This window comes from Onychomys torridus, chromosome 8 (genome assembly GCF_903995425.1).
Source record: "Onychomys torridus chromosome 8, mOncTor1.1, whole genome shotgun sequence".
Lineage (NCBI taxonomy): Eukaryota > Metazoa > Chordata > Mammalia > Rodentia > Cricetidae > Onychomys > Onychomys torridus.
The window spans coordinates 68,066,959-68,078,968 of record NC_050450.1 but is presented as its reverse complement, the minus strand read 5'-3'; positions in this window follow the sequence as shown (position 1 = coordinate 68,078,968).

The following is a 12,010-nucleotide window of genomic DNA, read 5'->3' as shown; positions in this document are numbered from 1 at the left end:
AGAAAGCCAGATTCTCTCTGCCCTAGCTCAAGGCACATAATTGTTGTCACCTTAATTAAGTGGATGCTACCATAAGAGTCACAATCTCTTACCCCAGCGTCTCAGGCCAGATGTGCTTGTGAAGCTTCCAGGTTTTCAGATGGAACGTGATGCCTAAACCACACATTACACAATACCCCAGTGGAACAGCAACTGTAATCAAACATGTTAATACCTCTGCAGTGAGACCTATGAATATTCATACACTTGGGATAAATATAGACTATTAGTCTGAGGTCGGTTTGGGTCAAGTTTTTCACAAAGATTTAGTTACAAAAGCTGCAACTTGGGATTTTCAAAGTTCAGAACTTGGGAGACAGGGTGTAGGCCTGCAGCAGCAACAGTTACAAAGTACAGACACTGTGTCTCGACTTCACGTTGCTGGCCTTGGCTGGGCAGCACTCTTGACCCTGGCCCAGTGGCCTTCATTGCAAGTAGATACAAGAAAGCAAACTCAGGCATTCAGTAAGCACTCACTGAACGACTACATACCACCAGACATCTCTTCCCTCCAAAGAACAGCTCCTGACTTTGCTAAAACGTGGAGAAGCCCGCAGTATTATCAGGAGTAGGAAGCAGTTGTGAACGAATAGTTTCTCCCACTGTGTTTATGTGGACAAGGACAACAAACTGTCCTTTGGTCACTGCTGCTGTCTGAGGGGCAGGCACAATGGGTTGCGCTCATCAGGAGCAGGCGAGTGAGTGGGAGCCCAAACTTTGAAGACCCCATTTGCTTTTCCCTTGTGTACTTCCTCAGAGGTTCCCTGTGGCCAAAGTTCCATTTGGAAATCTAAAAGGATCTCTCTCATCACAACTTCCTAGAAGCTAATTAGAAAAAAAAAAAAATGTGCTAATTGGATAATCTGGTTTCAGATGTTCTAATTATACTCCTTGGTGGGAGGGTATAAAATATAATAAAAATATAAAATGTAACAGGACTTCTTCCAAAAGTGTAAAACACCCAGAAAACCTAAGGTAAACCTTCCAAAAATAATCTTAAAGTAGACTAAGAATTTTTTTTTTTTTAATTTAGTGTGTGTGCACCTGTAGGGCAAAAAGGAGATTTCAAGAGTTAGTTCTCACCTTCCACCACGTGGGTCCTGGAGATTGAACTCAGGTCCTGAGGCTTGGCAGCAAGCATCTTTACCTGCTGATCCATTTTGTTAGCCTAAATTAATATTTATTACAATAGACCTCATGATACACAGACAAGCCCTCCCCTAGAAAATGCACAGCTCTTCTCCACTCTAGGATGTCTGAAGAGTCTGCTGGGGGGATGGCTTCACCCGACATTCTGGAATTAAATGAATTTCTCTGCTTAATGCAACCCAGTTTCAGCTTTCTGAAATGTCATGCCCTCTTTCTTAAGACTACTCCTACGAATAACTACCAGCAATTTCCTCATCGCCTGAGATTTCTAAACCCCAAATTGGGAAAGAAGTCCTTGATTCCTTTGGTGATTCCCCCCCCCCACACGCCGCCCCCTTCACCCTGGCACTGGGCAGATCTGTGGGAGTAATTTTACTCCCTGATTGGGAAACATGAGAACAGCTCTGGGGACAAGATGGCAAAGGAGATGCTGGGGGGTGGGGTGGGGGATGGGAGGGGTCCTGCATGTGGAAGAGCATACCCTTCAAACACCATGCACCTGGGACAGATGTCCTGTTAGTGTGTGTGTGGGGGGGGGGGGGGCTGTCACAGCTGCTGATAAACCCACCGCTGCTGGGGAACTCCAGGCTATATTTAGTCAAGGCTAGCTGGCCCAGCCACCTGCCACGGTGGTGCCTGCAGCTCCGTGGTCTGGTAGAGATCCATTAGGGAATTACAGAAACGATGAGGGTACCTCCCCCCCGCCCTCTGCAGCACACGTGTTGCCCACAGGGCAAACACAGACAGTGCAGGGGCAACATGAGGGGCATATGCATTGCTGGGGGTAGCCACATGGGACGGCCCAGAGCAACAGGGTGGCAGTGCCCAGGGCCAGGCACATTAGTTTCACTTTCTGGGTTTTATTCCCAGGTCACCTCTCACCCTGAAGGGAGAAGACATCTTTTGAATGGACAAGAGAGAAAAATCCTCAAAGACATTCAACAATGTTCCATGTCACTTTTTTTCTCTCTTTCTGGAGACACTCTTGCTCTCTGAAGACACTGACAGACTTTAGTGAAGAAAGAACCTCCACATACGTAACTTCAGTCCCCCGGCTGCCTGCCTCTAATATGATTACACATCAAATGCAATAAATGGAGCAAAGTGGTATTATTTTTCTGGGAAAAACCAACATCATAAAAGAGTCTTTATTGAATCAGAGGCCCATGAACTGTTCTCTTGCCTAATTATGGCTCCAAGTGAATGAGGCTGGGTTTCCAGGCAGGGCTCCTCACAAGTCTACAGCCCAGAGAGCAATGGATATTTGTCACAACATGTCTCATTACAAAAAAAAAAAAAAAAAAAAAAAAGAAAGAAAGAAAGAGAAAAAAAAGAAAAGAAAAAAGAAACCAGCAAGAGGACAGGCAAGGAGAATGCCAGGGGAGGTTGGCAACAGCCCCCTCCCCCACTCAGGACCTGGCAAGAAGAGGCGATTTTCTAGCTACTTCTATTTTCAGAGGCTGACCCCCTGCCTTACTTCCACCCTCATATCCAAGTTAGGATCCCAGACCCTTTTCCTAGCATTGCAGCTCTGCCTGCTCCAAGCCTCTTTCTATGGAAAAGACACATTATGGAAATGGGATCTTTTGCCAGAGTTTCAACACTCAAAATCTGACCAAGGTTAGCGTGACTGTGGTGTGTATGCACGCCCTCAGACCTGGCCAAGGATGAGCACTTGCTGCCATGAGATCCAGGAAGAGAGTGTGAAGGTGAGTGAGTGGGTGGGTGTGTCAGAGGCTCTGGGAAGGGACGGCTCACCTTCCACACCAACCAGGTTAGTGGTGTGATGGCTTCTCCCAGATGTGGAGAGGTCTGGCCAGGCAGACTGAACCCTAACATTCTGCTTATACTTAAGTTCATAATTCCAAGTATCTGTTGCTCTCAAACTTCCCAGAGCAATAGTGAGCTCCAGGCTAGCCAAGATTACACAGCGAGACCCTGTCTCAAACAAAAACCTTCCAAAAGCAAAGACACATTTTCTTCCTATAAATCTGCTCCTGCCTCTACATACTGAAGCCCACAAGAGCAAGGTCAACAGTAAGGGGTCAGACATACCCTGCTCCTTCCACTGGCCTGTCCCTTCTTCCAACAATCTCCAGTAATGACCACAGGAGTCCTCTGGAAAACCAGGTACTTCTGGCACCCCAACCCTGTTTCAGGTAAGCCTCTTTGGCAAAGGCTTTCCTTCTAGAGTTTTCTCTACAAATATCAAGTCAGCAAGCAGGCTTGCCAGCCCTAGGCTGTCCTATCTTGACCTCCCCAGAATTTGTTCATTGGCCCCACAAGCCCAGGGGTGAACTCCTACAACACTTGGGAATAGTATCCATGTCCTAGCCTCCACTTTGGGCCTGGCATTTCCCACGGGCATTTCTGTTCACTTTTCATAATGCCCCACAAAGCAAGCTTGGGTAGAGCCAGGAAGCTGCACATTAGGAAGCATTACCAGCTCAATTCAGCCAGTGTCTACAATGACCAAGCTTTCAAATCTGAAGTCAGTCAGTACTGTCTCCCCATTCCCATCTTCAGCAGAAGGGCACAGTCCCTGATTCCCCAGCAGCCTTCTAGAAAGCAAGATGCTACGAGCAAATGGGCACCCTTTCTTTGTTTTCAGAGGGATAGGAGGAAAAGGTGGAGGGTTATTTTTTTTAATTAATTATTATTATTGGGTGTGTGTGTGTGTGTGTGTGTGTGTGTGTGTGTGTGTAAAATGCAGATGTGTCCATGTCACAGCACACACATGGAAGTCAGAGGACAACATTCAGAAGTCAGTTCTCTCCCTCACACCATAGGTTCAGGAGAATAAAACTGAGACCTCATGTGTGCTCAGTAGCACAACCACTGAGCCATCTTGCCAGCCCTGGAGGGTCATTTCTTACGCATGTGCTTGCGAGACTGGGATTTTAGCCTTTAAGAGCAGGGAGCCAGTGCCTGCCCTTGAACCCCACACTCCCCAGGGCAGAAGCCCAGTGAGAGGAAGCGGGCTGCATGAGCATGTACCACAAAGTCTTCCAAACTTCACAGCTGCACCTCTCCAAATTCCTCCCACGCCCCTCCCGCTCTCCCACACGCAGCCCATCCCCCCCTCGGCCATGTCCTCTCCCTGCATCTGCACCTCCTGGCCAGGATACTCAGGAGGGCTGGGTCCACAGGGAGCACAGTGTCCTCAGTCCAGTTCCCTGCCGGGCAGAGCAGGTACTTTCAGGCCCCAGGGTGGCAGTGCTGAAATCAAAATCACAGACCAGCTGGATCCATAGGGCACCTTCGTCTCCTCAGTCCTCTTGGGCTGGGCAGAGTGATTTCCAAATTCCCCAGTTGCCCAGCACATGCCAGAACGAGGGAGGGCACACCCACAGCGGGTGAGAAGTCATCTGCCTGTCCGTTCTGTGTAGGGCCAGTTAAGGCAACTACACACTGAAGCACGGTTAATGCCTTAGAAATTCTGAATAAAAGCGTTACTGTGCCATAGGGAAGCGGAGGCTCATGAAATTCTGACACACACACACCCATCTGATGATTATCTCAGTTTAAAAATATATATAGCAAACTATTTTGTTCCCCTATAGAGTATGCTGAGTTTGTCACTGAGCAAGCCAGTCTGGAGCCACCAGAGAAATTGAGATGTCTTTCTTGGGGCTTTTCATGAATTGTACTGGGGCCAGAGACGGAGGAGGGTTGGAGCCCACTAGGTTTCCTAGTGGCTGTACCCAGCAAGACTGCATGGGAGGTTGATTGGACCACAGGCTTGGGTACCAGGTGTTTGTAAGGGTCTAACTAGCAACTTGCTAACTCGCTCCACCCCTTGGCATTATTATAAATAGACCTTTGGAATAAAGTTCTAGGCTGGTGGATAAGGATCCAGGTCCACCCGAATCTATCCTGTGTTTTCTCTCTATTTCTCTCTCCTTATTCCTAACTAAGTCTCTTATCCCTCATTCCCCAAGAGTTCCTGGGGTAAGTAAGTGTGGGGGCTGGTCCCCCACAGAGGAGTCTTCAGGCTATCCCGCTGATGGACTCCTGTGCAGAACAGTGCAAAGCGACCACATCTACAAGCCAGGGTTCCTTTGAGGTCTGTGCTGGCTAATTCAGACCTCCCACTTCCTGGGCTGGAGCTCAGGCTTGCTGGCTCCCGACCTGGGAGCTACACCCAGAAAGGCCAGGGAACTGGCTCCTGTGGCACCAAGGCCAGCTGTGAGACCCTGGGAGAAGCCCTTCCGGCCATACTTCCCCTCATCTGCCCTCAGGGCTGGCAGAAAAGCCAGTGTGAGCAGTGGGGGAAGAGGCCAGCTTTCTCACAGCTGGTCCAGTCCTCACAGCACATAGAGAGCAGCCACTAAAAAGCAACGGGAGGGCTGGGAAGAATGAAGTCAAGTCCTCTGCTGCCTGATGATCTGATTCTGATCCCTGGGATCCACATGGTAGAAGGCACACCCGCATATATACAATAAACAAACAAACAAACAAATAAATAATAAAATATGCTATTTTTTTCTAAAAAGCAAAGGACCAAGTCTGAGGCAGCGGAAAGGCTCCCAGATATTAGCCCCAGCTTTTGATCAAGAAGCCACTGTTCCTGGTGTACTTCCCGAAGTACATCAAGTAACTTCCCCAAGGCCGCATGTGTGAGCAAACAACAGTCATTAGGAGAACCTGCCAGACTCAAAGGCCTAAGGTCTCAATCACAGTGCTCCAGGGGCTGGGGATTTAGCTCAGTGGTAGAGCACTTGCCTAGCAAGCACAAGGCCCTGGGTTCGGTCTTCAGCTCTGGAAAGAACAAAAACAAAAAACACACTGCTCCCTTCTCCACCAACAGATAGAAACCAGGATATTCAAAATACAAGTGGGGCATATGGCCATACCACCATGAACATGCCCGACCTCACAATATATGTGTGTGTGTGTGTGTGTGTGTGTGTGTGTGTGTGTGTGTGTAGACTAATCGTGGGAGAGCTGCCAGGCTGTGCCAGCCACGGTACACATTTTAAAATATAAGCCTCACCACACCCTCCCAAGGTAAGACTCATAACCTTTGATTCACACAGGAGAAATTGGGGTCCAGTCAAGCCATCGAGCCAAGGCCACCCTGACTACAGAGGGATCAGAACTGGAGCCTCAATATACCCAAGTCCCCCATGTGCTTTGGTGGCCTCTGGAAGTTAAAATGGTCCCTCCCTCCTCCCACAACTCTCTTTCAGGGACTTATCACTGATTAGGAGCTCTGTGCTTTTGTTCGAACATCCTGAAACTAGCCAAATACTTCCCGGCCTTCCCGAGGAAAGCAGAGCAGCCTGGGAAGACTCAATCCCACGAAGTAGTACGGGCCAAGCAGCTGCTAGGTAAAGGGGTGCAGGGGTGGGGGTAGAATGTCACTGTCCTGGAGAATCCAGACAGCTCCACTCTGGACAGAGGCAGTGAAGAGAGCCCATGAAGAAACTCAGAGGCCAGTGGTGGAGACAACTACGAAACACTGGGAGCATTTCTAAATATTAGACTTCTAGGGCTGGAGATATGAGCACTGGCTGCTCCTTCCCAGTACCCATAAAGCTACTCACAACCATCTGTAACTCCAGTCACACCCTCTTCTGGCCTCCACGGGCACCAGGCATGCATGTGATACACAGACATACATGCCGACAAAACACCCATACACATAAAATAATAAAAATAAATAAAATAAATAAAATAAAAATAAAAGCTTTCAAAGTTGCCAGGAGACTTGAAGGTAGAGACTAGGGAGTCCCAATATATCTTTTATCATTCCTATCCTGCTAGGCAAAAACTGATATTTAATCTTTAATAAGTTGGGATTTTATTTAAATAAAAAAAAAACTAGAAGGGTGAGGTTAATTATTCACAGGGTTGCAATTTACTTAAGAGTTGAGGGAATGAAAGTTTCCTCCCAGCAAGCAGTACCTGAGTCCAGCATGGGTCTCCCTGGAGGTCTGGCTAAAATCCTCCCATCAGCTTCCACCTTGCATTTAGCTGCTTCCTGAAGAAGGTTCCAGCACTACAAGCCTGGCCATCCAGTCACTTCCTCTGGAGAATCCTTGAGGTACCCATCTTCCAGGATGGAACAGGGTGTGGTGCTGGGGCCAGGAGGGAGGTGTATGCCAGGAGACAGCAGAGCTGCAAAGCCTTCAACTGTAACATTTACTTTTGCTAAATGCATTTGTTTGAATCAAAGCAGAAATCGGCTGCTGCTGGAGGACAGGCTAGCCCAGCCTAGTGCCTAGTTCAGTCAATCCTTTTTGTTTTCCTGTAAAGGAATCCCCCACACCGGAAAAATAAAAAACCATTCACATCCCCCAAAGAAATGAAGGGCCAAATAATTACCAAAAAAACTCCCCAAGACCTGGCCAGCCATGGCCTGAGGAGGAACTAGAGGTCACTGATGCTGGAGGGCTTCTCTGTCCCAATGAGACTTATGTCCTACATTCTAAAGTTTGTCTCCTCCAAGGTGGGTGCAAAGCAGCCAGGTCTACGACTCCAGCTCACTTCTGTAGATGGTTTATGACCACAAAATACTACGGAGATTTCCACTTCATTGACTTTTCGATACCTATGCCGGGGGCTGGGAGAGGCACTGGTTCAACAGGGTAACGTGTTTTTTTCCAGCCTGATTCAGCACCCCCAAAGAAAGCATTTTTCTTAATTAGGAACCAGGCTTCCAGTTAAAGTGCCCATTTCCACTCCTAAACAGTTTTGTCTCGAAATGGAATTTGTCAAGATGCTAGGAAATCTACACCACGGTCAAAGGAACTCTTTTCTTCCATACTTCAGGCAATAGCACATTCCACCACCTAGAGCCTGTGGGACAAGCTTACAGAGACAAAACACAGGCTGTGATCCTTGCAGGGAGGGGCTCACCGGCCCAGTCCAGACTTCTCTTCACACCTGGCTCCCTCTCCTGTTCTCACTGCTACGTGCCAGCAAGGGACAAGGACAGCAGCCCGAGGATGATTTGTATAGGGACTACTTTGCACGTGGCCCGAAAGCGTGGGGAGCCTGGGGGGAGGGGGGATACCTCTTATATGGTCTTTGTACAACTGCCCAAGTGGTGGGCCAACCTGGTTTCTTCTCCTGCCTCTAAGCTTCTAGAAACCTCTCTCATTTCCCAATGCCAGGAAGAAGGGGGCCAGCGGTGCCCTATTTGGTCAACTTGCCCTTCATACACAGAGTTCAAGTCTCCTAAGCACATGCTCCTAAATGTTTCTTTTAAAGCTGCCCAGACAGCCACACAACACATAAAGACAAAAGGGGCCAAGTTTAGGAACGCGCGCGGGGGGGGGGGGTGGAGGATAAGCAAAGTTTTACGAGCAATAGAGCTTAAGGAAGAAGGAGCTTTAATCAGCATAAAACTTGATGGTGCTCAGTATTGGGTTACATGAATGTGGACGAAAGACTGCTTAGAGATGTGTCCACAGACTCAGCATTTAAGACACGGAGCGGTGAGGCAGGGGCTCAGCATCCAGGCCGCTTCCCCAGGAGCAAGTGGAGAAATCAGGCTCTATCTTCCCCACTCCCAAGCTCAAGGTTGGCGCCACACAGCAAGGCAGGGCAGTCCAGAAGAAAAAAGCCCTTTCTCCCCCGACCCCAGGTCACCCCCAGCATGGTTCCCAGCTCTGCCAGGAGGATGCCGACTCACTTTCAAGTGCATTGCTATTTCTCTGCCGAAGCAGATTCCCCCAAACCGCACAGACATCGCGCGGAGCGCGCCTTCCCAGTCCTTCCACCCTGGTGGACATGGGAGGTGGAGGCCCAGCCGGAGCGCACGAGGACCAAGAAGGGGCCGGCCTCGGGCGGCGAGGAGCGTGGAGAAAATGCCGGTCTTGGGGACCGAGGACTGGGACTTTGTAGGCCAGTTGAACTGACACCCTCATCTTGCCCGCAAAGACCCAGCTCTCAGCTCCCGTCCGCTTTGGAGTTCGGGGTGCCGTGCGCCCCTGATGGGCTGCCCGGGGCTGAGTCCCGCCGTTCGATCTTGGCACCGCAGAGGCTCAGGGGCCGTTCCGCAAAAAAAGCCACCTGCCCCGCCCGACCTCGGCCCGCGCGGGCTCCGAAACCAGCCCTCGAAGGGTTACACGATGCACGGCGTACGTGGCCCGAAAGACGGTGCTGGGGACGCGGGAGGAGGTGTGCGCCCCCGGCCCTATATCCACCCGAGCGCGAAGGCTGCACACCGAGAAACTTCCCAGCGCTCGCACGCCGTGGCACGCGAGGCCCAACTGCGAGCCTCCCGGTTACCTGCGCCCAGCCAGGCGAGGCGGGACCGAATCGCGGCGCCTCGGAACCCAAGCTGCTTCCTCCCGCACGGTGGCGGCAGCCCGGCCCGCGCGCCCCGATGTTCCCGTAGCTCCGTGCGCGCCTGGCCGAGGATCCGCGGCCTCTCTAGACCTGCTCGGGGACCTGGGGACCTCCGCGGGACTCCTGCCGCGCCGGGGAGGACGTGTGCGCTGCAGCAGGGCCCCTCGAAAGTTGCGGGGCTCCCCTCGTTTGCTCTCTCGCCGCGACTTGGCTCCACGTGCTGGTGACACATCAGGAAGGCTGCGCGCTCCGTGGCTCCCAGAGGACCTACACGACCAGCGCCCGCCCAGCACAGCCTCCTCGAGCCCAGCGGACCGCGCTCCGCCCCAGCCCGCCCTCCGTCCGCCCCTCGCCGGCACCGCCCCCGGCCGAGACGCCTGCTCTTGCTCGCGGCCCAAGCGGGAAGACCCTGCGGGGAGTGTGGGGTGGGGACTCCCCCTCCAGAGTCGCCCCTGGGTCGAGGATCTGGACACTGGACGCTCGACTCGACAGTCTCGAGTGCCTTCCACCCAGTCACGCAGCCCTTCCCACCTCCCGCCCCCCACCCCGAGCACCAGTAATTTTCCCTTTTCCTCCTCTGGCCGGTCCGATCCGCTGCCGGCGCTTCCTCCCTCGAAGAGCGGCGCCGGGAGCCCCCTGCCGGCCGCCCTGCTCTCAGGCCGCGTCTCCGCCGCGGTGCAGCGCCCTGCAGCCGGCCTCAGCCTCCCTACCCGCAACCTAGGCAAGGAAGGACAGCCGTTGAGGGCTCCGTGGCAGACCCAGGAGATGATACATTTAAAGTACCCGGCGTAGTTCTCGAGGAGAGAACCTCTTGAAAAGCCGAGTTCCTTGAAGGGTGAGACAGAGAAGCTGCTGATGTACAGACGGGAGCATTTCCCAAAGCTGACTCGGCTACCTGTTTCGGTCTCCTCCCTCTCTACCAGCGCGAGAGTGGTTAATTGTGTGTTTATCCGGGGCCGGTGTGGACCATCCCTAGGCTTCTGCCAAAACAAGTCAGCTGAAGATTGATTCCAGGGGCCATAGAGAAGCCAAATAATCACCGAGATTGAGTTCCCTAGCCATCTTCAGGTGGAGGCTTGGAGTCATTTAACTTAAAACAATGTGACACTTCTGCTCTGGATACTGGCTACTTTCCTATCTTCTCTTTCCTGGCCCCACTACCCAAAGCATGTTTTAAATCATGCGGCGGGACTGAGAGCTTTCTCTGCGTCTGGCACCGATGTTCTCCCCCTCAACCCTCTGCAGGACAGACAGATTCACAGGGGCAGGTGGTCGAAGGACAGCAGTTCTGAAGGGACTCGAGGGCAGAAAAGGCTCCGTGCCCACAAGGGGACAGGCGCAGGCTCCAGGCCTCTGTAATCCCCAATTATTTCGGAGCCTGGATTAGAGGGGCAGAAAGGAGGATACTCTAGCATGGCTGGCGATGTTGCCTGAGTTGGAGGCACTCTGCGATTCTCTCCCTTGTATTATTGCTCTCTGACAAACCCTTCTCATCTGTGAGACTCAGGAGCCTGGAGGAGCCAGTGTCCTGGGGGGATGAAAGGGCAGAGATGTAATGGGTTTACCCAAGCACTGATCCCGGAGAAGCCCTCCAGAGATTAAGATTTGCTACTTGGGCCTGAAATCCCCCTGCTACCCCCTGACCACATCAAAGGACATGGCTGTGGGGGGCGCCTAATCCCATCAATGGAATCAAAGCTAGACAAGAAAGGAAATTCTGCAAATTTGGGGTAGCCACAAGCAGGCTGCAAGACCGCAGCACACAAGAGAAGGGCGGTTACCCCAGCTCTGGTCTTCTCAGTGCATGGCGAGCACCCTTCTCTCCACTGCCCGCCAGTCCATACACGGACAAGGCAGGTCCATTACTCCTTAGGGTGGCCCCACAGGAAAGTTGAGCGCAGGATGAAACCAGGCAGTGAGACTGATCCTGCCTCCAGGGCCAGAAAGGGACCCAGAGAAGGAAGGAACTCCCCCAAGGTCACAGTCTGCTGGTCCCGTCTTTATGAGGGCTTCTGATGCCCCCTGCACCTCCCACCCGCAGGCAGTCACATGGGAGATGGTGATATGTTAAAAGAAAGAAGGAAGGAAGGAAGGAAGGAAGGAAGGAAGGAAGGAAGGAGGGAGAGGAGGGAGGGAGGGAGGGAGGGAAGGAAGGAAGGAAGGAGAGAGAGAAAGAAGAAAGAGAGAAAGGAAGAGAAGAGAGAAAGAAAGGAAAACAACCCAGCAGTGAACAGTTTTAAATCTAATTGTTCTAAGTATTGGTGTCACCTGGTGTCCAGAGACAGCAAAGAGCTACAAGAAACCTGGGCCCACGGACTGCATGGAGATTTTTCTCTCTCTTTATCTCATATTTAGCAATTTACCTCTATTCTCTTCTTGTGGCCCAGATAGTTTTATGAGGGAGAAATCCCCCAAAACCAGGAGTGAACCCTTTATAGCAGGAAAACTCACTTGGGATTACAAGTTTTGTCCACATGTGGAAACTGTTTAGTTTCCCACTGCCCATGCAGACTTCCACGTG